The sequence below is a fragment of the Halichoerus grypus genome, chromosome 13 (assembly GCF_964656455.1).
Source record: "Halichoerus grypus chromosome 13, mHalGry1.hap1.1, whole genome shotgun sequence".
NCBI lineage: Eukaryota > Metazoa > Chordata > Mammalia > Carnivora > Phocidae > Halichoerus > Halichoerus grypus.
The window spans coordinates 42,736,321-42,758,719 of NC_135724.1; positions in this window are offsets into that span (position 1 = coordinate 42,736,321).

Sequence of the window (22,399 nt, forward strand, 5' to 3'; positions counted from 1 at the left end):
GAATAAAACTCCTCTAGACACACCAGGAAATCAATCTGACAGACCTGTCTTCTCGCCCACTGGTTTCTCCTGTCCTCTTCCTTGCCCCTCTCTCATCCCTGGAACTCCTGATTCTAACCACACTCTAAGTATCAACTCCAAGGTCACCTCTCCTTAAAGCCTAGAGAGGCAATGCCAGCCTCCTTTATAACTCTCCTGAGACTATAGTTGCCGATTTTTCAGTGTTCATATTATTAACAAGGGCAAAGCTGTCGCCCCTGCCATTACACATGCTTTCATCCTCTTCACCGGTAACAGCAAGTCCTCTCAACAGTCACCTGGGGCCGCCATGCTGTATCTATTCCTCCTGTCCTCCCCTTAATGCCTCACCTTTCCTGACCTGGCAGTCCTCACCTGGCCCATCACAAAGCCTCTGAATTGGTCCTCCTGCCTCCAGTCCTGCATTTCCCCTCTTTTTCTCCAAGCTGTTAACAGAACGTTCTTTTTAAAGTGCCAATCTCATTATAGCACGAACTTTGTAAATCTTTTTTTTCCCTCTGCTATCTACTTAATAAAATGCCAAATCTGGGGCCGCATGTTCTTTCCTGAGAAGGTAGGTTAGGGCAGGGGCTGGGAGTTTGCGGTTTAGAACTGCGCTCTCCGGGGCTTGCAGCCTGGCTCTGCCACTCACTAGCCAAGTCAGCTTAGCCAACTCTTTTAGCTTCAACTTCTGTCTGTAAAATGAGGATTTGTGGGGGAGAATTAGGCCCGGTAATGAAGCTCTAGTGATGAGCAGAGGATCTTCTACGTATAATTCGCTTTGCAGAGGGTCACATTCATAATGCGACCCTCTGCCTGCAGCTCTACCAACATCTTCTACTACACCCGCATCCAACGGCCCACGCAGCCAGTTCCAGCATGGGGTTCCACTCTCTCAGGCCTCTTCATCGTAGAACATACTGGAACCTCTGCCCGGAGGGCTCTCCATCCCTGCTCACTTTATTAATAGGACTAATAATAAATAAATAAATATAAATAAACCTAAGTATAAATAAATAGCAGGTATGACTCAGTGCCCACAATCTTGAGCATGCAAGAAATAAAACTTATTTTATTACAACTAAAGATAACTTTTTATTTTGAGCTCCATTTCTCTGGGAAGTAAAAACTTACCATCAATCAGTTCATGAATCCACCTTCCCTTTACCATCTCCTTGGGTCTGTGCCTAAATTCTCAGATAGCTGCCTAGCACAAGGGTATTCAGTGAAGTTCATCGGTCCATGCTTGCATCCCTGACAATTATACTGTCTTCATCTAGCTTCTGGTCATTGATCAGGCAATCCTAGGAACTTTTCTTGCTATTTCCATGCCCTTCTTGGCCACCCAAGCATCCATCTGTTATTCCTACCTTGTTCTAAAACTGTGAGACAGTCGCTAACATTTTTGTCTAGACCTCCCAGATGGTCCTTTCTTGTCTGGGGCCTGGTCATTTCCCTGAGTATAATTGTGTCTGTGGGTGAAAGCCCCAGGTCCTCTGCAGAGGCTCTGGCCTCCCTCTCCTACCCCTTTTGGTGGTGGGAGTGGGGGAAAAGTACAATGTCCCTTCTGGGGGATCATCCAGCTGAGACTCCCTGACTCCTCCTTCTCAACTTCGTCTCGTCTGACTTGGAGTTTGTCCCAAATCTTAAGTCCTTTGGAGTCTATTCATTTTACACCCCAAATTTTTTTCTCTGCTCATGGCTATATCAAATCCTTTGAAGAAGCAGTAAAATCAGCAATGTACCCACTCTAAATTGGAGAAGTAAAGCAATAATAGGTAGTATTGGAAGAAAAATATGGCTTACATTTTAAAATATCACAATGCAATATTAAAAATAGCTAACATTTATTGGGTAAGTTAGATACATCTTCACACAATTTACAATCTGTATCAGTCAGGGTCCCAGCAGGCAACAGATGGTGCACTCAAATTAAGCTACTCTGAGTAGGGTCTAATCAAGGGACTATTTGCAAACGTGTGGGAAGGGTGTAGATAAACCAAAAGAGATAATGCAGTTCCCTGGGGCTCGGGATGGTGTGAGTTGGGTGACCTTCCCTAGATCCCAAAAGACCACAACAGTGAGCAGTAAGTGGAAGCCAGAAGGAGAGAGTCCTGGAGAACTGCCACCTTTGAGGAGCAGTGACCTGTAATTAAGAGACAGGCAGCCAGAGGTAACCTTGCCCGGGGGGGGGGGGGGGGGGAAGCCTATGGAATGAATACCGCAACTTCACTCTCTGCCCTCCATCACATCTCCTTCCAGAGCTCACCAACAGAAAGTTAGAGCACCAGGGAGACCTGTAGATGTAGCCCATGCAGGCCGGTTTTTGTGGAGCAGAGAGCAAGACAGAGAAGACGGAGAGCAGGTTCGAAGGGTCAGATGGAAGACATCCAGCCCACGGTCCATGAGAAACCCCCCAGGTAGTGGTCAGCTTGGTCTTCGTCAGCTCTGGCTGCAAAACACCATAGGCTGATGGCTTAAACAGCAAGCATTCCTTTCTCACAGTTCTGGAGGCTGGAAGTCTGAGATCAGGGTGCTGGCAGTCAGGTTCTGCTGAGAGCTTTCTTCCTGGCTTGCTGATGGTCCCCTTCCTTATACTTCTTCACGTGGCCTTGCCTCTGTGCAGCATGTGGAAGGAGAGATCTCTTTCTCTCTCTTTTTATAAGACCTCTAATCCTATCACAAAGGTCCTACCCTCATAATGTAATCTAACCGTAATTACCTTCAAAGGCCCCATCTCCAAATACCATCACCTTGGTTAGAGCTTAACATATGAGTTTAGAGGGGACACAAACATTCTGTCCATAGCAAACTCAGATAATGCTTTCTTAGTGGTGCCTTCCTCATCTAGCAGAACTGACTCTTCCTGCATTTACCCCTTGCCGCAGTATTCGGTGCATACCTCTGTGAAGCACGCACACATATTGTACTGGGTTTGTGAACAGCTGTCTTTCTCTTTCACCAGACTCAGTGCCTTAAGAAGGGAGAAAAGTTTTGCTTGTGTGTGTGTGTGTGTGTGTGTGTGTGTGTGAGTGAGATACCAATGACAGTGCCTAAAATATAAAATATAGTGTGCTGGCTGAATGAACAGATAAGTAAATAAATGCCTTTTCTCCATTGCTCAGGATCACACTCCTTAAAGGACAATCCTTTCACAGATAAATAAACTAATTCATGATATCTTCCCTCTTTTCCTGATAAAATATGTGTTATTTAATCACTGCCTTCTGTAGGTAATACCCCAGCCTTTGTCAAATACAAACTGATTTGTTCTGATATTGTTAATTTTAGGCATAGCAAAAGAAAAGGGGAGGAGATGTTTGTGGCAGGGTGATAAAATATATACTGTATCTATTTGGAGGCAGGCATGTCTATGAAGTTCCCTAACTTGTCAACTAGAGCTTACTGGAATTGAATACAAAAGTTAATATGAATTCAGCAGGAAACCCTTATACATAATACCATCTAAAATTATAGTACAACTTTATATATGTTTTTTTTGCCAGAATAAAGTTCTCGGGTTTTGAACAAAGCAAATATATATCGATAAATTGGTGTTACCTATCAATGATGAGCTCATGCAGAAGTACAAACATAGCTGTGCAGTCAGTGCACTGCAAAAAGACCCTTGATCAAGAGGGGGAAGAAGGTGGGCACCTGGATGGCTCAGTTGGTTAAGCGAGTGCCTTCGGCTCAGGTCATGATCCTGGAGTCCTGGGATTGAGTCCCACATCGGGCTCCCTGATCAGCGGGGAGTCTTCTTCTCCCTCTGACACTCCTCCCTCTCGTGCTCTCTGTCTCTCATTCTCTCTCTCTCAAATAAATAAATAAAATCTTTTTAAAAATTTTTTAAAAGGGGGGGGGGAGAAGGTGACTCTTCTTGCTAAATTTGGGCCTTGACATGGACTGCATCTACCTGAAGAAAGGGGGCTTTTTTTTTCTTCACCCGAAGATGTAATTAATGAACCCAGAAAGAGATGACCTAGAGAGGGCCTTTTTCAATTTGCTGAGAAGTCTCTCCATGCCAGCAGCAGCCCTGACCCCAAGTTCACCACAAATTCAGTATATCCAAATAAGCTCTCCATCCTCTGCCTCTCTCTTTTCACAGCACAATCATTACCTTCAATGTGTTTGTTCAAGATCAGGGTATTATTTTTGACATTATCATCTCCTTTAACCCCTCCATCAATCACCAATTTAAATGTTCTTCGTGAAATAGGAGGGATGTGAATAAATAAAAGTACATTGTATATAATGGTGTGCCAGAGACTATGGTAGCTGGTTAGGAAAAGTAAAAAAGAATACAAGGCAAAGATGGGGCTCTCAAAAATTGAATCGTTCAGTTCGGGAGATAAAAGGTAAAGCCATGGAGAGGCACCTGGGTGACTCAGTTGCTTGAGTAGCCGACTCTTGGTTTGGGTTCATGTCATGATCTCAGGGTCCTGGGATGGAGCCCTGTGTCAGGCTCTGCACTTAGCAGGGAGTCGGCTTGAGGATTCTCTCTCTCTCCCTCTCCCTCTGCCCCTGCTACCTCTCTCTCTCTCCCTCTCTCAAATAAATAATTCTTAAAAAAATGATAAAGCCATAGAATGACAAATAACTGGGAAAAAGCCAAATGATAAGCACAGAAAGAATCATTACAGTCTCCGCGTGCCTCTCCTTTTCCTGCCCTCCATGTGCCCCTGTTGATCTCCAAGAAGGGGACGGAGGGGAGCTAGCAACCTCCAGCGCCAGCAGCCTCCTTCCTGTGTTGCTGCCCAGCACAATCTTTGATATTTTCTAAATCTTACGAAACAAGTGAATGTGGGTGTTTTTAGAAAACCTTATTATTTTTAATAATGGAAAACATACAAGCTAAGTAAAAACAAACAATGTGTGTGATATGCAAATGCATTTTTAGGACAAGCCTCTCCAGATATTTTACTCACATTCTCCCCAAAATAATTTTTTAAAGATACACAGCTCTTCACATTTTTCAGTTGACATCTAAAGTTTTTCAACATATCTTTAGGTAGTTGCAAAGGATGTAATTTTGGGCATACTGTAAATATTGACTTGTTTAAGGAAAATGGTTACCTAGCTCAGTTCAATATACCCAATAGGAAGTTATAATAGCAAGCTGATACCCTTCAACATCTATTTTAAAAATACTTCACCAGGGGCACCTGGGTGGCTCAGTCATTAAGCGTCTGCCTTCGGCTCAGGTCATGATCCCAGGGTCCTGGGATCGAGTCCCACATCGGGCTCCCTGCTCCGCGGGAAGCCTGCTTCTCCCTCGCCCACTCCCCCTGCTTGTGTTCCCTCTCTCGCTGTGTCTCTGTCAAGTAAATAAATAAAGTCTTTTAAAAAAAAAATACATGACCAAACTGTTTTTTACATCATTCCTTTTCTCCTTGAATTCATATTTGTACTCCATTTCACTGCAGAATTTTATCTTATGTAATATATTTTTATGCACAAAGTCTTATGCTGGTAACCCATCCATATATTTCTATTTTCCAGAATCATAAGATCTAAATATTTTAACAAAATTCATATTTTGATAATTAGTATATAATTAGTCAAACCAACATAAACGCATCAGATATTTTGATAACTGGTAAATATACAATGTTGAATATTATCAGAAATACATAACTTAGGGAAAGAGATGAAACTTTAAAAAAAATTAGTTCATGTATCATAATAATCATTGCTAGAATATGATGCAGTTCTGTAGAAACTCTATTTATTTTACTTATATGTGGAAGTGCACATTTGGCAGTCTTGTTCAAATAAATAAATAGTTGGGAATAAAAGTCTTTTTTCTTCCCTGTAGTAAATTACTCAATTATTTAAACTACCTCCAAGTTTTACATTAAAAAAAAAATCACACCTTATTAAAATCAAAGTGAATAATCAATCAAGTGTCAACCTGGTTAGGTTCTTCTTTACATTTTGTTGAAGGAAATGCATTGGAAACCACTTGTCTTGTAAAGGATTCGTTACGAGGTTCCTCCTTAGGAGCTCTCCCTTTCTTAATATCCACAACAGTATCTTGGATTGCCTCCTTGTTTGACATGTAGGAGATTTATCCAGCCCCAAGCAGTACACCAGCACGAGACTCTGGATTGATGTTAGGAAACGTTCTTTTTGGGAGAAGTGGGAGAAGGGTCATGGTTCAAGGAGAGCTAAGAGCTAAGAACCAGCATGACATCTCAACCACAGATGAGTTTTTTGGAAAAAAGTAAAAATGAAAGTTGAGGGTTTGGAAATTAATTCCCTTAGCACCATGCCCTTGAAAAGCTTGTATGGAACCTTCCACTTCAAAATACCTCATTTTGAAGACTGCTGCACTTTTCCAGATTAGGTGGCCTAACCCTTTCTTCTGAAACATATTTCAGCAGCCTACACCTGTGCTCAGTAACTCCCAATGCCTCTTCAGTGTGTAAAATGTAAACACACAGACACATGAATCCATCTGAATGTGACCATGGTCCCTCCTGATCTTCCCACATTGACTTCCTTCTTAGGAATCTAAAATAAGCAGTCTGCTGTAGTCACATGGCTCCCTCCCCATTTTATGTACGTATTCTGCTCACATCTAGACTGGAATGCCTCATCCTCCAACATCATCCCCATCTAAGTGTGGTTATCTTCTTGATCCCTTCACCCAGATTTCCCCTTCTCACTGTGGACCCAACTGATCTCCAAATTCTGGTGAACTTATATACGAAATATAGCTATAAATATTGGTACTACTTTTTCTGAGGGAAGAAAGATTAATGAAAATCAGTTGCATTGCCTACACATAGGCTCTTTTATTGTTTGTTACTTTTGCATATTTATTAATTTTGCTTTTCCAATCAGGAAGTGATTGGACAATGTTTCAGAGCAGTGTTGCATTTCTGTATCTCTCACACTAACAAACTACATGCCCAAAAAAGTAACCATAAAAAGTGTTGTTTGATTTGACCCAGACTCAACCGTCAAACATAAAACAGACTTTTATTCTCAATCATTTTGGGTCTTTCATGTGTCTTTCCAAAAGTCCTTTGGACATCAAATAACCAATTAACTCTTCCAAAAGAACTGTGACAACTAAATTAGTTAAGACCTTATTTGCTCCAAGTTTTAGGGAATGAGGACAAAAACGTTTTCAACAATGTAAGTTAAAATTTATCTGTTAACCCCCCACTAGGTACAAGCACCCACATATAAGTGAGTTGAAATAGTAGAATTCTACCAGAAGAAATCTCTACTAAGTAAATCGATTCATGGGTTGCAAAATACATTTCCCCCCTACAGAATCAGAATTTACTTGTCACAATAACACCTTGGGTCACTAGTCCTGGTGAAAAAAAAACATGCTTTATTGTTTCCTACACGCTGTTGCCAAACAGACTGGAAAATGACAATACAGAGATTGAATTAAAACATTGAAACCTAATTAAAACCTCAATACCAACATCACTAACCTTGGGGATGTTTTATTTGCCATAGCGAACTAATGTCCTCATACAAGGTGAATAGACTGTCTAAGAAAAGGTAACATGGAGTTTCTTTGTGAAGCATAAAAAAAAAGTTATGGCACTCATCTTTAATTATTTATGTGTGTTTTCCCCACATAAAAGCTTGGATTTATTGAGAGTTTTAATTCTAACTACAGTTATTATATGTACTGCTAATTTGATTATGATTTGTTCTATATTATTTTGATATTTAAACTTCTCCATTATATGTATTTTTCTCTCCAAAGAAAATATATAGATTATATAAATTATTTTACCTAAAGTTATCACCGTGATAGCCACATACTCTATGATAAATCAGTGTTTCCCCAAGGAATCACAAGTAAGGTACAGCACAGTACCAATTATTCTAACAAGATACCTTTATTGCCCTAATTTACAAAAATTAACTTTGAATTTCTTTTAAAAAGCGTTCTATGAAATTATGTAAGCATTTGGGGGCTAGATGTGTGAACTTCTCACAAAGATGGAACAGATGATATGTTTGTAGAAAAATGTAGACACTAAGTACAACTTTGTTGCTGAAATTAGATGCTGATGTAGCTGTAGACCTCACATAATGTGCAAGAAAGAGGCAAAGAGTTTACAGTGATTGAGATGCTGGAGCATGATCTCAGAATCATAGTTCCAATGAAATGAAAAAAAGAAAATTAACCAAAAGAGATAAGTTAGTTTGTTCCCTGATATCCAAACCAACAGATACAAATGCATTGATAGTTGACAAGTGACAACAGATCAATATCATCAGGATAGATCAAAAAGAAAAAAAAGAAATTTGTGGCAAGTTTAAATTCACTTATGAGGTAATGACTCAATATTTGGAATGCCTAGAGGAGTATAATGCAATGACACGCATGTATGAGCAGTTACAAGGATGAACATAGAACACTTCTCCTACCATACTCCTGTCAGCACAAGAACAGATAGAAGCCAAAGAAATAAATCAACATTGTACAGAATGCGCTGAATAAAGGAAAAAAGAATCTCTTGGTTGTAAATCCAAAATATTCATTATCTTAATTTTATTTGATTGTTTTCAAAACATGTTGGTCTGTTGATTGTGTCCACATCCTCAAAACTCCCTTCTCTTTGTTTCTCTGACACATTGCCTGACTCTTCCAAGGTTTACTCCTTCTCATTCTCCTTTGAAGGCTGCTGTTTTTCTTCCTCATACATTAATTTTGGGTTTCCTCCGTTTTCTGCCCTTGGTCCTCTTATCTTTTACTACATATAATCTCCCAAGATAATTTTACCCATGACTTCCTCTATGAACTGCACCCAATAACTGTGAAATCCATCTTCTTTCCAAGATCCATATAGCCCCCTACCAACTAAATATCTCCAACTGGATGATCTGTAAACTACAACATGTATAAAGCTAAATCTTCCTCTTCCCAACCTTCTCTTTCCCCGTGTGAAGAAATGGTACCAACACACACTCAGTTGTCCAAGATGGAACTCTAGAAGTCATCATCTACATAACTGTTGGAAGCACTATGTGTCCTGCCCAAATCCCCTTTACCAACACTGTGCCCATCCCCAAACTGCTGGGACTATTGGCCATTACAATTCACAGCTGCCACCTTTCTCTGGAAAATTGTCCTGAGTTGAGCCACCTCATGGTGAATGTAGCCATTCCAGAGTGGCCCACAGCCCAATATTGACTGTTATGGGGTAAAAAGCCATCTCTTTTATCTCGATGCTGTGGTGCAGTTTATGTACCAAGAGTCCTCCTCTTGAAGACAGGCCAAGCCTCAACTTCACATGAGACCATGTCTTTGCTGGGCTCTTTCCCCTTCTCTACTCTGCTTGAAGAGTACTCATTGTCTTATAAAGCATAAGCACCTGACGCCCTGTCTCAGGCTCTGCTTCAAGGGCATCCAACCATGGGCACTCCCCATGCCCAATATATCAGAGTCTTATCCATTCTATCTCCTTAAGAATCTTCAAACATGTACCCTCTCCATCAACACTGCCACTGCCTCAGTTTGGGGGGCAGGGTGTTTGGTTTTTTGGGGTTTTTTTATCACATTCTTACTTTGTCGATTTTAATAGAGTACTAAGTAATTTCCCTTTCTCTTGTCCTACTCTTTTCAATCCACTCTCATCATTGCCACTACAGTAATCTTTCCAAAATACAAATTTAATCTTGTCATTCTCCAGCTTAAGTTTCTATTGACTATGAGACAAAGTTAGGTATTTTCATCATGGCACTCAGGAGCCCTCCCATTTATGTCTCTAATTCACACTTTAGCCGACGTTCTATCCCTTTCCCCACTGCAAGAGCCCTAATGGATTCCACACATTTACTCCAACCTTCCATTTCCACAACTTTTCCATTGCCCGTAATGACTGTTCTGACCCAAACTAACCTCTTTGCAGGATGAATTATTCCAAGTTCACCTTCAAACATGCTTAAGCACCAGACCCTCCAGGAAGCTCCCCTTACTGTTCACACTTTTCCCTTTTCATTGGTCTTTAGCTCAGGTAGTTTCCATGTGGTCCCCTGTGCATATTTTTCTACAAATACTTCTTATCATTCTGATTACTTATCCATTTTTTTACTACTCTGTAAGCTCCTTGAGTACAAGAATCTTTTTATTCCCTCTGCCTAGCCTATAGGGATATTTAGCAGACATTCGAAAGAAATTTAAAAGGTAGTAGTAGTCTTAGAAAGAAAACAACAGCAGAAATTTCTGGCCACTGAGTAGGGCAAGGAGTCCAAGTTCTTCTCAACAACACACTGCTACAGCCTGTACAAAAGTGAATTGCAGCCCACCTGGGAAGACAGAATGGGTTTTCCTAAAAGTACAATTCAGTCAGGTCAAGTAGAACAATAAGGAAGAGGTAACTATACATGTTTTACTAGTTCCTAATGAGTTGGAATTGGGGACATAATGAAAATGCACGTAGGCATTTGGCATCAGTTCCAAGAGTATGTCATCTTGATTTGCACGGGGCTGTGCATTTAAAAGAGCCCAATCTTGGTTCAATGCTCTGCTGTCACCATCTTGAAATTTTTAGTAATTCACATCTTCATTTTTCACTGGCCTCACAAATTATGTAGCCAGTCCTGTGTACATTATTTCCAGAACTAGTTACAGGTTAACTCATTAGTGGATCTGTATAAAAAGATTTGTGGTCATGCAATTACTTATTTCCAAGTATTTATTTTCACCTTACTTCCTAAAGTGAGTTGTTCCTCCTATACTCTCTATTCTCTTAGTGGTCTCAGCTGAGGTTTCCCTGATATCAGAGTTTGAGACAAAGGTTGAAGTGCATGGGCTTTATTTGAGGGTCTGGCGAATAAAGCTGGAAAGGATGGTAGACCATATAAGGACGTGTTATCAAGTTGCCTACACCATAGGGGCAGCATGCTCATCCTACAGAACCTCCTGAGGAGTTCAATGAACTATCTGCCAGAAGGAGTGAGGTGTAACATTTATCCATTGACTCTCATCCCCCATCGGTCAAGGATAGCCCCAGGATGTACTACACCCTCCTGTTAAGCGCACTCTTGTATCAAGCAGGTTCCTAAAAGCATCAGAGAAGCTAGGACAGGTACGGGTATGGTCCCCAGTGAGGCACTGCCACGTTGCACTTGCACGAAGCCTCAAAGACTCCACAGATCTGGTTGGTACAGCAGTGGCCAGAATGAGAAGCAGAGCTGAGGACACATGATAGACCACTAAAGAAGTGTCTAATACCCCACAGTTCAGTTCTTTTTTTTTTTTTTTAAATAAGCTCCTGCCCAGTGTAGATCCCAACACGGAACTTGAACTCACAACACTGAGATCAAGACCTGAGCTGAGATCAGATGCTTAACTAACTGGGCCACCCAGGTGCCCCCACAATTCAGTTCTTTTGACTTGTATTTTTATTATCTGTTTAGGTGTCTGTCTCAAGCGCTTAAAATGAAGATTTCTAAGAAGCAAAAGTTGAGGCTTACTCTACTCCTACCCCCCACGGGAGACGGAGCACCTACCACAAACAAACGATGACCAAATGCAGGTCACCCTATTTCAGATTAGTCTGATATCCCATGCTTAGACATAAACAGTGACAAGAGCCACAGTGTTCCAGGACCTGGTGTCGTGCCTCTCCTGTGAACCATGCTTAGGGAATTTGATCCTGTCCCTCATATATGCTGCATTCCCCAACATGTGATGACCTACAGCCTCAGCCAGGAGAGAATCTGTTCTTTGGACGGGGTTTTTAGAGAGCAGTGGGGTAGAGAAGCAGGTGCTTCACCTTCACCTCAAGAGAAAAGAGAGGAGATTTCAGAGAGCCACCTTAAGAATGTTGTATGTGTGTGTCCTCTGGAGTTTGGGGGGACCCGAGGTGTGAAACCTGACACATGCCTGATAGTCACGAAACAGATGATGCATTGCCATGGTCACTGTGTGGCCAAAGAGGAGAGAATGGTGGGGCTGCACTATGAGTAAACTGCACTTTGACAGATGGCAGGACAAGAATATATGTAAGTTTTTTCCCAAGAGCTAAGTGGAATCTTGGAGGGCCTTTGACACTCCAACAAGGAAAGTCTATGTGAAGAGAGATGTAAACCATATTTTGTAAACTTTCAACTAGGGTTACTCATCAAAGAAATCTTAGGGAAAACACTAAGGCGAAAGAAGCCCCGAGGCAAGAAGGCATCCTTCCTCTCATTCTCTTTAAACTCATTTTGCGGGCACCAGGAACCATTGCAAGCAAGCATTATAGATTTCCAGGCCCAAAGTAGTAGTAAACTAAGGCAAGAGAGAAAATCAGATGAGTTATGAATTCCGAGTTTTATTTATGACACTGAACCAAACACATTGATTAGTAGAAGGGTGTTGTTCATGGTTTAGGCCTTTATTTTTTCTTTTTTTTTTCTTTTCAGAGTAATTAGAAAATATACATGACCTCCCTGATATTTCATCCATTGGGTAGAACATCTCTAGTCTACCAGTAGGGTTGAAATAGATGGAATCTAAAACACAAGGCAAACAAACAAACACATACACAAATAAAACAGACTCTTAAATACAGAGAACAAACTGGTGGTTGCCAGAGGGAAGGTGGGTGGGAGAGGAGTAAAACAGATAAAGAGGATTAAGAGGTACAAAATATCAGTTATAAAATAAATAAGTGGTGGAGATGAAAGGTACAGCATAGGGAATATAGTCAATAATATTGTAATAACGTTGTTTCGTGACAGATGGTGACTATATTTATGGTGGTGAGCACTGAGTAATGTATAGAATTATTGAAGCAACATGTTGTGCACCTGAAACTAATATAACACTGTGTGTTAATTATACTTCAATAAAAAAAAGAAAGAAAGAAAGAAATGGGCCATGGGGAAACTCTCTTCTGCTGTCACTATATTGAGTCCAACAAATTCAATATATCTGTAAGAACTCTTTAATACTTGTTTGATGACTGCATGCATGAATAAATTAATTAAGTCCCAGTTGAAAACTTCTGATATTGTCAATGTAGGAATTCATTGAAGTCAGATTCCAATAAACTCAGTCAGAAATCCCTACAAAATTGGCACCTTAACTGAAATGATTATAAACCTGGTAGCCATGAAGACATCATGCCTTCATAGACCCCAAATTAAATGCATGTACTTCATTAATTAAGAGGAGGTGTATCTCAAAATGTGAGATACAGGAAACATGGGCAAATTATGCAATTATTCTGCCTTTCTCCTAAAAAGCACTTTGATGTCAACAGATCTCATTAAGAACTGGTAAAGGGAGAGGTAAAATAAGTAGAGGAAACTTTATGAAATCTAATCTTTTTTTTTTTTTTCCGACTGAGGAATGATTTATAGATTGAGTAAAGTCAGATTAATCAGAAAACAAAATGGAAAATATTGAGTGGTTGAAATTAAAGATAAAGGGGTGGCCAGGTGGCTCAGTTGGTTAAGCATCTGCCTTTGGCTCAGGTTATAATCCCAGGGTCTAGGGATGGAGCCCTGAGTTGTACTCCCTGCCACGCTTCTCCCTCTGCTCCCCCCACTCATTATCTCAAATAAATAAAATATTTAAAAACAAAAACAAAGGAAGGGAAAATAAATTTGGAAGAGAAAGTGGTGTGCAAATTATTTTTCATATTTTACCTGTAATTTTGTTCCTGTATTGACTGAACCTTTTCCTCCTGACACATCCCCTGGACTCCATTTCATTTCTTAACTCCAAAGGAATCAGCCACTCATTCATTCAATGTGCCATTTTATTTCTCTGTGCTGACTAACTAATATTCATTTGAACATCTGTTGCAGAACTTATCATGTAACAAGAACAAAATTATTTATATGTAAGTATTCTTTGCTTTTCCTCTCCCATTACCTCTTGTTCTTCTCCCTTTCTAAGGAAAAAGGATACCTTCTGACTAGTTCTTGGAATATTTTTTGTAGTGCAGAATTTAAGTAATATGTTGACTTTCCTAAGGAAGGCTGTCAGAATTTAGGAATGGATTTTATTTCTTGGGGGTCTCTGCTTAGTTGGGTACATCAAATGAGGTTTTTGCGAAGGAGGCAGTAGACAGGATTATTTAGTGGAAGGCAAGATATGTTTGAAGATATCAGTATGGCTGTGGTTGTGTGGATGAAAGAGAGGAAGGGAATTGGGACAATTGCCAAGAGAGCAGCACTGGGTTTCAGCAAAGAGGGAGTTGGGTTTGGTTGGGAATCTGAGAGTGAGAGACAAAGAGAAAGGCTGTGTAGTAACTGTAAGTCTGAGAAGACTGAGGAACAGGAGAAATGATGAAAGGAGGTTTGAAAAAATGTTGGTGTGGTATGAAGCTACTTCTATTAATATTCTCTGAGAGGTGAAAGTTGTGACAGAAACAATTAATTCCTTCTTTTTTCTCTGATTAAAAAAAACAGATAGCAAGTAAGAAATATCTTGATCTGAGTAGCTTCACCAGCCCCAAGACACAAATCATGACCCGATAATCAGCCCCTGCACTAACATAGCTCCTGGCCAGTGATTGCTGTAAACTTGAACATTGAGTCCTGGGTCTGACTAATAGGTGTAGTGGGAAGTCTGACTGAGACAGGAAAAGGGCCTCCATTCCTGAATAAAAATACAAATTTACTAAAGAAAACACCATTTTCCTCCTCTTCTTCCTTCTTGTGCCTTGAAGGAGAACTGATGGCTGAGGCTGCAGCAGCCATCTTGGACCATGAAGATAAAGGCCAAGAAATCTTAGGGACCTAAGCATTGACTAATTATTGAGTTAACTGATTAGTTATTGAGCCACTGAATAAGTGCCAGTGACCACTACTTTAGGCTCTTCTATAATGTGAGAAAAATAAACTCCTATTTGTTTAAAACACTATAGATGGGTTTTCTACTACTTGTCACTGAATGCATCCCTAACTAATTGAGTAAAGATCCCACTTTTGTTAACTGACTGTATTTCTAGGAATGGATAGAACATCACCTGAAGCCAGAACTGCTAGCAACCCTAGGATTTATTAGCATCATTATCACAATGCATTATAATTAATTATGTGCACATGTATACCTCCCATTACGAGACCCTCAAGAAGGATTGCATTCTGTTAATCTGCCTATCTCCAATCTTATCACAAGTACGAGGCACATTGTGGCAGCTTATTAAATGCTGGCTGAGTAAATGGATATAATTGAGGTTAATCCGAGGACAGAGTAACAACAGCTATGGTATAAACAAGTTCTTCAAAGCCAACTCAGAAAAGCTTTCATTTCAATCCATACCTTTCTTCCTAACTTTAATCATTTGAACTACATAAATTTTGAAATAAATTGAAATAAATTAACTTTGAATTTTCTAAGTTCTAGGTTTCCAAGTCCATCTTCCTACATACCAATACCAACCACCCAACCCTCCCCCATTTAGAGTTGCTTAGGTGATAATTCAAACCACTGGATAAATAAATAACAGCTTACATCATACTTTTTACATTCTTTTTTTTCTGTGTGACAGGATGCTTGAATCAAAATACTGATTTGCAAATTCTGCATAAATTTACATGTTATGTTCAAGCATCCTTAACACTAAGCTTGTAAAATAAAACCCAATTAATTAATTAGTGCAACCTACTGCAATTGTATTTAAACCCAATATTCACAGCATGACACACAGTGTATTTTTAAACCAATTAATTAAATCACATTCCAGTTCTGAAAGAGCAGGCACATAAAGACAAAGAGCTAATGACAGACATGGAAAAAGAAATAGAACCAGAGGAGGCTGGGACTCCCCTATGGATTCAAATTTAATATCAATACTAGAAGTCTAAAAATCAGAAATATGCATTCGAATGTTGAAGAACCTAATGTCATCAGCAACTGTTCTGGTGTAATAAGAAGAGGTCTATTCTGGATAAAACAAGGGACAATTTATTCTCAGTGCAGTTCTACATAAGTTATATTGCTAGATATTATGCAAGAATTGGGTTCTCTCTCCAGATTACTATTGTAATTGCTGCTGTGACGGCAGCCCACATGAATGCCTCTCTTTCCTCAACTATTACCCTTGTAGTTACTATCACACGATTTTCCACTTAATCATTCTACAATTACTTTATGTATGCTGTAATCTCTCATTGATTTAATCATAATCTCTACAAAGTCCAGGATCGTGCCCTATGTTTCTGTAGTCCCATGACTCCCTAGCAGTGCCTTGAAGGACAGGTGTGCAATAACTTGAATCAGAAAGACCTTCTTGAGCTATGAAGAATAAAACATTTAAGAGCCACACGGAGATCCTTTAGTATTGTTTGTAAGTGACTGATAAGCTAAGGGACAATACCATAGGACTTTTGAGGAAATCACACCATAGAAGCAGACCCGCCCATTGGCCATTAGTGGAACAAGTTGAAATGAATAACTTCACAGTTTAAAAAAGCAGAGGAAATTATGGACAAAATGATGAAAGATGAAGAATTATGAGGCAGAATTAAGAGTTATAAAAAAATTAACAGTGAGCATTCCATAACAAAAATTCAAATATCTAAAATTAACAGTTCAATAGATAGGTCAATAGCAGTTTGAACACAGCATGTTCAAAAAACAAATAAAAAATATCAAAACTGAAGCACAGAAAGAAAATAATGATAATAGAAGAGAGACTTCAGAACATGTTGGGCAAAATAAAAAATATAATGTTTATGAATTTAGAGAACATGAAATGATTGAGAAAGGGATGGTGTAGAACAATTATTGTAGAAATAACAGCCAAGAATTTTGTTTATTCACTGAAAAGTCATAAACCTATAGAATCATGGAGCTCAGCAAACTCCAAGATAAATACAAAACAAAACAAAACAAAACACCACATACCGAGGCTCATCTTGGTAAAATTGTTAAGCACTTAAGTAAATGAGAAAAATCTTTAAAGCAGGGAACAACCTTCAAAGGATAGTAATAAAACTGACTGACTACTTTCAAAACAACTTCTCAACAATAAAAATGTCTTCAAAGAGAAGACAATGGAATGACATCTAAGTATTGAAAGAAAATAAATGCTAACCTAGATCTGTGTACTCACCAAAATATTCTTTAAAAACGATTTTAAAACGTGCTCCAGATTTTTTTAATGATAGAATTCGATGCCAACAGACAAAAGGGAATTCCTCAAAAGAAAGAAAACTTTCCTAGACAAAAAAAAAAAAGGCAGGAAATAATGAAGCACTGCAGAAAAGACAAATATATGAAGAATTAAACATAAAGTAATTGTGATTACCAAAAACAATATCTCTAATGACTTACAGAACTTAAAATATTTTTATTTGACACTATGTGTCAAAGTAGTACAAATGTTGTGAAGGGGTTAAATAGAATTAAAGAGTTCAAATGTTTTAGAACTGTCTGTTGAAAGTTAAAAATCAGAACTGGTCTGGTATATGACAAGGATGCATATTGAAATCTTCAGGGTAACCAGAAAAAAGTAGAAATTATATATATATATATATATATATATATATATATATATAATCTAGCAAGCTAATAGAAGGAAGTAATAAATAATAGCATTTTGATTACACAAAATGAGGTCAAGAAGGATGGGGAACAAGATTATCAAACAGACTGGCTGAAGTATAGGTATTATAAGATGACAGACTATCTTTATTGCATTAAATGCATACGAGCCGAACACTCCAGTATTAACAATGAAAAATTAAGTGTAGGGCTGATAACAATGAACTTTACAGAATGCTACTTTACAAGAGACACACTTTAAATATAACACAAAAAGACTGCAGTAGAAGAGTAGAAGAAAATATACCATACAGTACTTCACAACAATGACAGAAAGTTGATTTAGCTGGCTTAGATATACTAATATTGGACAAAGTAGGCCTTCAAAGCAAAAAACATTGTTAGATATTAAAAACTAAGAAAGATATTATAAAATGATTAAAAGTCAGTTCAACAAGAAGATATCAGAATCTTCGATCTATATTCTCCCAATAATATAGCTTCAAAATATGCAAAGCACACACTGACAGAACTAAAAGAAGAAATGGATAGAGGTGCCTGGGTGGCTCAGGTCATGATCTCAGGGTCCTGAGATCCAGCCCCACATCTGGCTCTTCACTGAATATGGAACGTGCTTGAGATTCTCTCTCTCCCTCTCCCTATGCCCCTACCTCTGTTTGCATTCTCTCTCTTTCTCTCTCAAAAATAGTTAATTAATTTTTTAAAAAAGAAAAAAAAATTTAGAAATGTTAAAAATGCAAACTCAGTACATTTTTTAAAGCATGCAATATAAAAAATAATCAACAAAACCAAAAGTTTGTGTGTTTTTTTGAAAACCGTACAAGGCTAATTAAGAAGAGAGAAAATACAAATTACCAATAGCAAGAGTTATCAAAGAAAAATCATTACAAGTCCTGGAGATACTACAAATTATGTTGTAAATAATTTTATGCCAATAAAGAGCAATTTGGATGAAGTGGATAAATTGTTTTGAAATTATTTTAATTTTAAAGCCTTTCCCTTAAAGAAAATCCTACACCCGGATGACATATTTTGTGAATTCTTCCAAATATTTAATAAAGAATAACAATGATTTTACACAAGCATTTCTAGGGAGTAAAAAGACAGAAAACACTGCCCAACTACTTTAATGAGGGAAACACAATTTTATACCAAAATCTGAAAAGGGTATTAGAAGTAAAACAAGATATAGATTAACTTTTCTATAAATATAGATGCAAAAATCCTAACCAAAATATCAGCAAATGGAACAATATATTAAAAAAATATATATCATGATTAAGTGAAGTTTATTTTAGGAAAATAAGAGTAATAAAACATTTTAAAATTAAATATTGTAATATATCACATCAACAGAATAAAAAAGAGTAAAATATATCACAAATCTGTATATGCAGAAAATTCATTTAATTGAATTTAACACCCCCTTCATGATCAAAACTCTAAGCAAAATAGAAATCAAGAAACATACCTTCATCTGATAAGTAGCTACCAAAAATCCTACAAGAACATCATACTTAATAGTGAAATATTGAATCCTCCATGAGATTGGAATTGGATACCACATAAATTCAAGGATACCACATAAATTCAACAATCTACTGAAAGTACTTGCTAGTAAAATAAAATAAGAAAAAATCATCATTAAAAGAGATTTGAACTGGAAGGAAAGAAAGAGAACCTTTATTATTCACGTAAGATATGATTATATACCTAGAAAATCCAAAAGAATACACAGGTAGTCAAGTAGAATTAATAACCGATAATACAAGGTCACTGAACATCAAATCCATAAAAAAATTGTGTTTCTATAAACCAGCAATAAAGAAATTAAAAATGGCATTTTAAAACTGATATTATTACAATAACATCAAAAATATCAAATACTGAAGTAAAAATAAAATGAAAGACTTCTACACAAAAAACTACAAAATATTATTATTTTTTTTTTTTTGATGTAGGCTCCAGCATGGAGCCCAACGTGGGGCTTGAACTCATGACCCTGAGATCAAGACCTGAGCTGAGATCAAGAGTCAGACACTTAGCCGACTGAACAACCTAGGTGTCCCAAACTACAAGACATTATTAAGTGAAATTAAAGACCTAAATATCTAGAGAGCTGGCCACACTGACGGATTGAAATACTCAATTTTTAGAAATATAAGTGCTCTCCAAAATGCTCTACAGATTCGTGCAATCTCAATCAAAATCCCAGAAAGTTTTGTTTTTGCTTCTGTTTTTTTTTTTTAAAATTTATATGGAAATGCAGAGGGTCAGGAATATCCAAGGAAAATGTTTGAAAAAGATAAAAACCAAAAGATATATGATACCAAATAGAATATCAATTAATAAAATGTGGTAATGGCACAAAGACAGACAAATGGAAAATTGGAAGAGATGGGTCAAAAAACACACATACACATACATAAATGTTTGCTTAATGACACAGATGGTTTTGCAGTACAGTGGGGGAAAGACAGGTATTTCAATAAATGAGTCAGTTGGATATGCATATTGTTTAAGTGCCTTGACTTTTTCTTAACATTGTATCAGTTCCAGATGGATTACAGATTATAACGTGAAAAGTCAAATGTTAAAGTTTTTAGAAGGAAATATAGAAAAACAGTTCATAACATTAGTATGAACAAAGATTTCTTAAATAAGACAAAAAGATAAATGTCATTTAACAAAGATGTTAAAAGGTACTATATTAAGATTCAGAACCTGTGAAGACATCATTAAGGGAGAAATAAGACAAACTATACGGTGGAAGATGTTTCTAACTGATACATTAAATAGAGGACTTCCATCCAAAATATGTAACAACTCCTAAAAGCATTAAGAAAAGGACAGTAAAGGGTGTCTGGGTGGCTCAGTCCTTAAGCATCTGCCTTCGGCTCAGGTCATGATCCCAGGGTCCTGGGATCGAGTTCCGCATCGGGCTTCCTCTCCACAGGAGGCCTCCTCCTCCCACTCCCCCTGCTTGTGTTCCCTCTCTGTGTCTCTCCCTGTCAAATAAATAAATAAATAAAATCTTTAAAAAGAAAAAAAGAAAAGGACAGTAAACTGGATGGGCAAAAAATGGACAAAAGAATTGAATAGAATCTTTATAAAAGAGGATATAAATAATCAATAAGTATGCTAAAATTGCTTAACTTTATTAGTCTGCAGGGAATACAAATTAAAACCACAGTATGTCACCAGTTCTCCCCCACCAGAGTAGCTAAAATTAAACAAACCAAAAAAGATACTCTCCAGTATTAGCAAGAATGCAGAACAACCAGAACTCTCATACACTGTATGTGGGAGTGAAAATTGATGCAATGACTTTAGAAAACCGTGCGGTGATATCCACTAAACTTATGCGCAACTTTGATTTACCAATTTCACTTCTAGAAAATATCCAAGAGACATGTATACATTCATTCTCCAGAAAAGATAAGCACGATAATATTCATAACTTGAAATAGCCCCAAATGCTCATCAGCACTAGAAGGCACAAAGACACTGTAGAACATTCACATTGGAATACTATACAGTAATGAAGAGTGCATGAACCACAACATGTAAAAGAATACATATTGTTTGACTCCATTTTCACATAAGTCAAAAATGGGAGAATTAACCCTTGGTGTTTACTTTCCAAAGCCAGTTCACTTGTTAGATTCTGATTGCATGGGTGGGTATGTTTACCTTATAAAATTCATTTATGGATGTATGCACTTTTCTGTTATGTATGTTATACATTATTAAAAAGTTCAAAAAATCGATCACAGCACATATGTAGGCTAGTATTGCATGAAGAGTACGTGCATAATTATAATGATTATACTCTGTCCAGTACTTGTGTGTAAGACACTCATAGAACTTTATCTACTTATATAATTTAATTACACAAAAGGCAGGGAGTTGAAGTTGTTACCCCCAAGGTTTCCAGTGAGACAATTAAGTACTACAGAGTTTAAGAACTTTGTCAAAGAGCTGTAACTCAAAGTACATGATCTCCCTACCATGCAATTCTCCCTCCTTAAAAGTTATGAAATTCTAGAGATAATCCAGGGGGCAATAAGGTATAAAAACGTTAATTCGATGTTGTCACAGAGTGGGTACTCTGGAAGATCAAAACCTGTGAAAGAAAGGGGAAGAAGCAGCACTGGACAGAGGGAAAAGATGAACTTCGATGCAAGCCCAATAAAGCCTCAGCCAACCTGGCAGGGAGGCCGTCCTTGTGTTCCTCGCCCATCCGTCCCTCACTGTCCCATCATTATCCCTCACTGATAGATGTAATACCTCTCAGGTCCCAGATGCAGGCTGCCCTGAGAAGAATGTGATGTTGGGGGCTTGCTGTGCAAGAAGCGAGTCTCTGTAGCTGAAGCCCCTCCCAAAAGAACAGACAGCTGGAGTCCACCTGCTGACTACTCTCTCCACATTGGGCAGCAAGTCCTTCCATGAAGGAAGAACTAGGCAGTTCATCTCCAGGCCTGCCAAAAGGGTTTCAATGACCTGCTCTCTTCACCCTCACAACCATGCATGTGCTCGGTTCAAGGTCTTTGCCAGGAACACTCTTCCCTCAGTGACTCATCTGGGTCTTACCTTCTTCAAGTATTCCTTCAACTATCACCACTCAATGAGGCCCAACCTGAACATTATATGCGAAATTGCAACCAACTCCCATCCCTGGCTCCACATCCTCTTTAGCTTTTTCTGTTTGCTTCATTCCTTTGCGTGTATGTGCATATATGCGTATATACCATCCCTTAGCATATTCCAGCATTTACTTATGTTTTACTTTATACTGCTTATTATTGGCACCTCCTCCTCCTAAAACATAAGCTCCACAAAGACAGGAATCTTTGCTTTGTTTACTGATGGGTTCCTAGAGTAGTA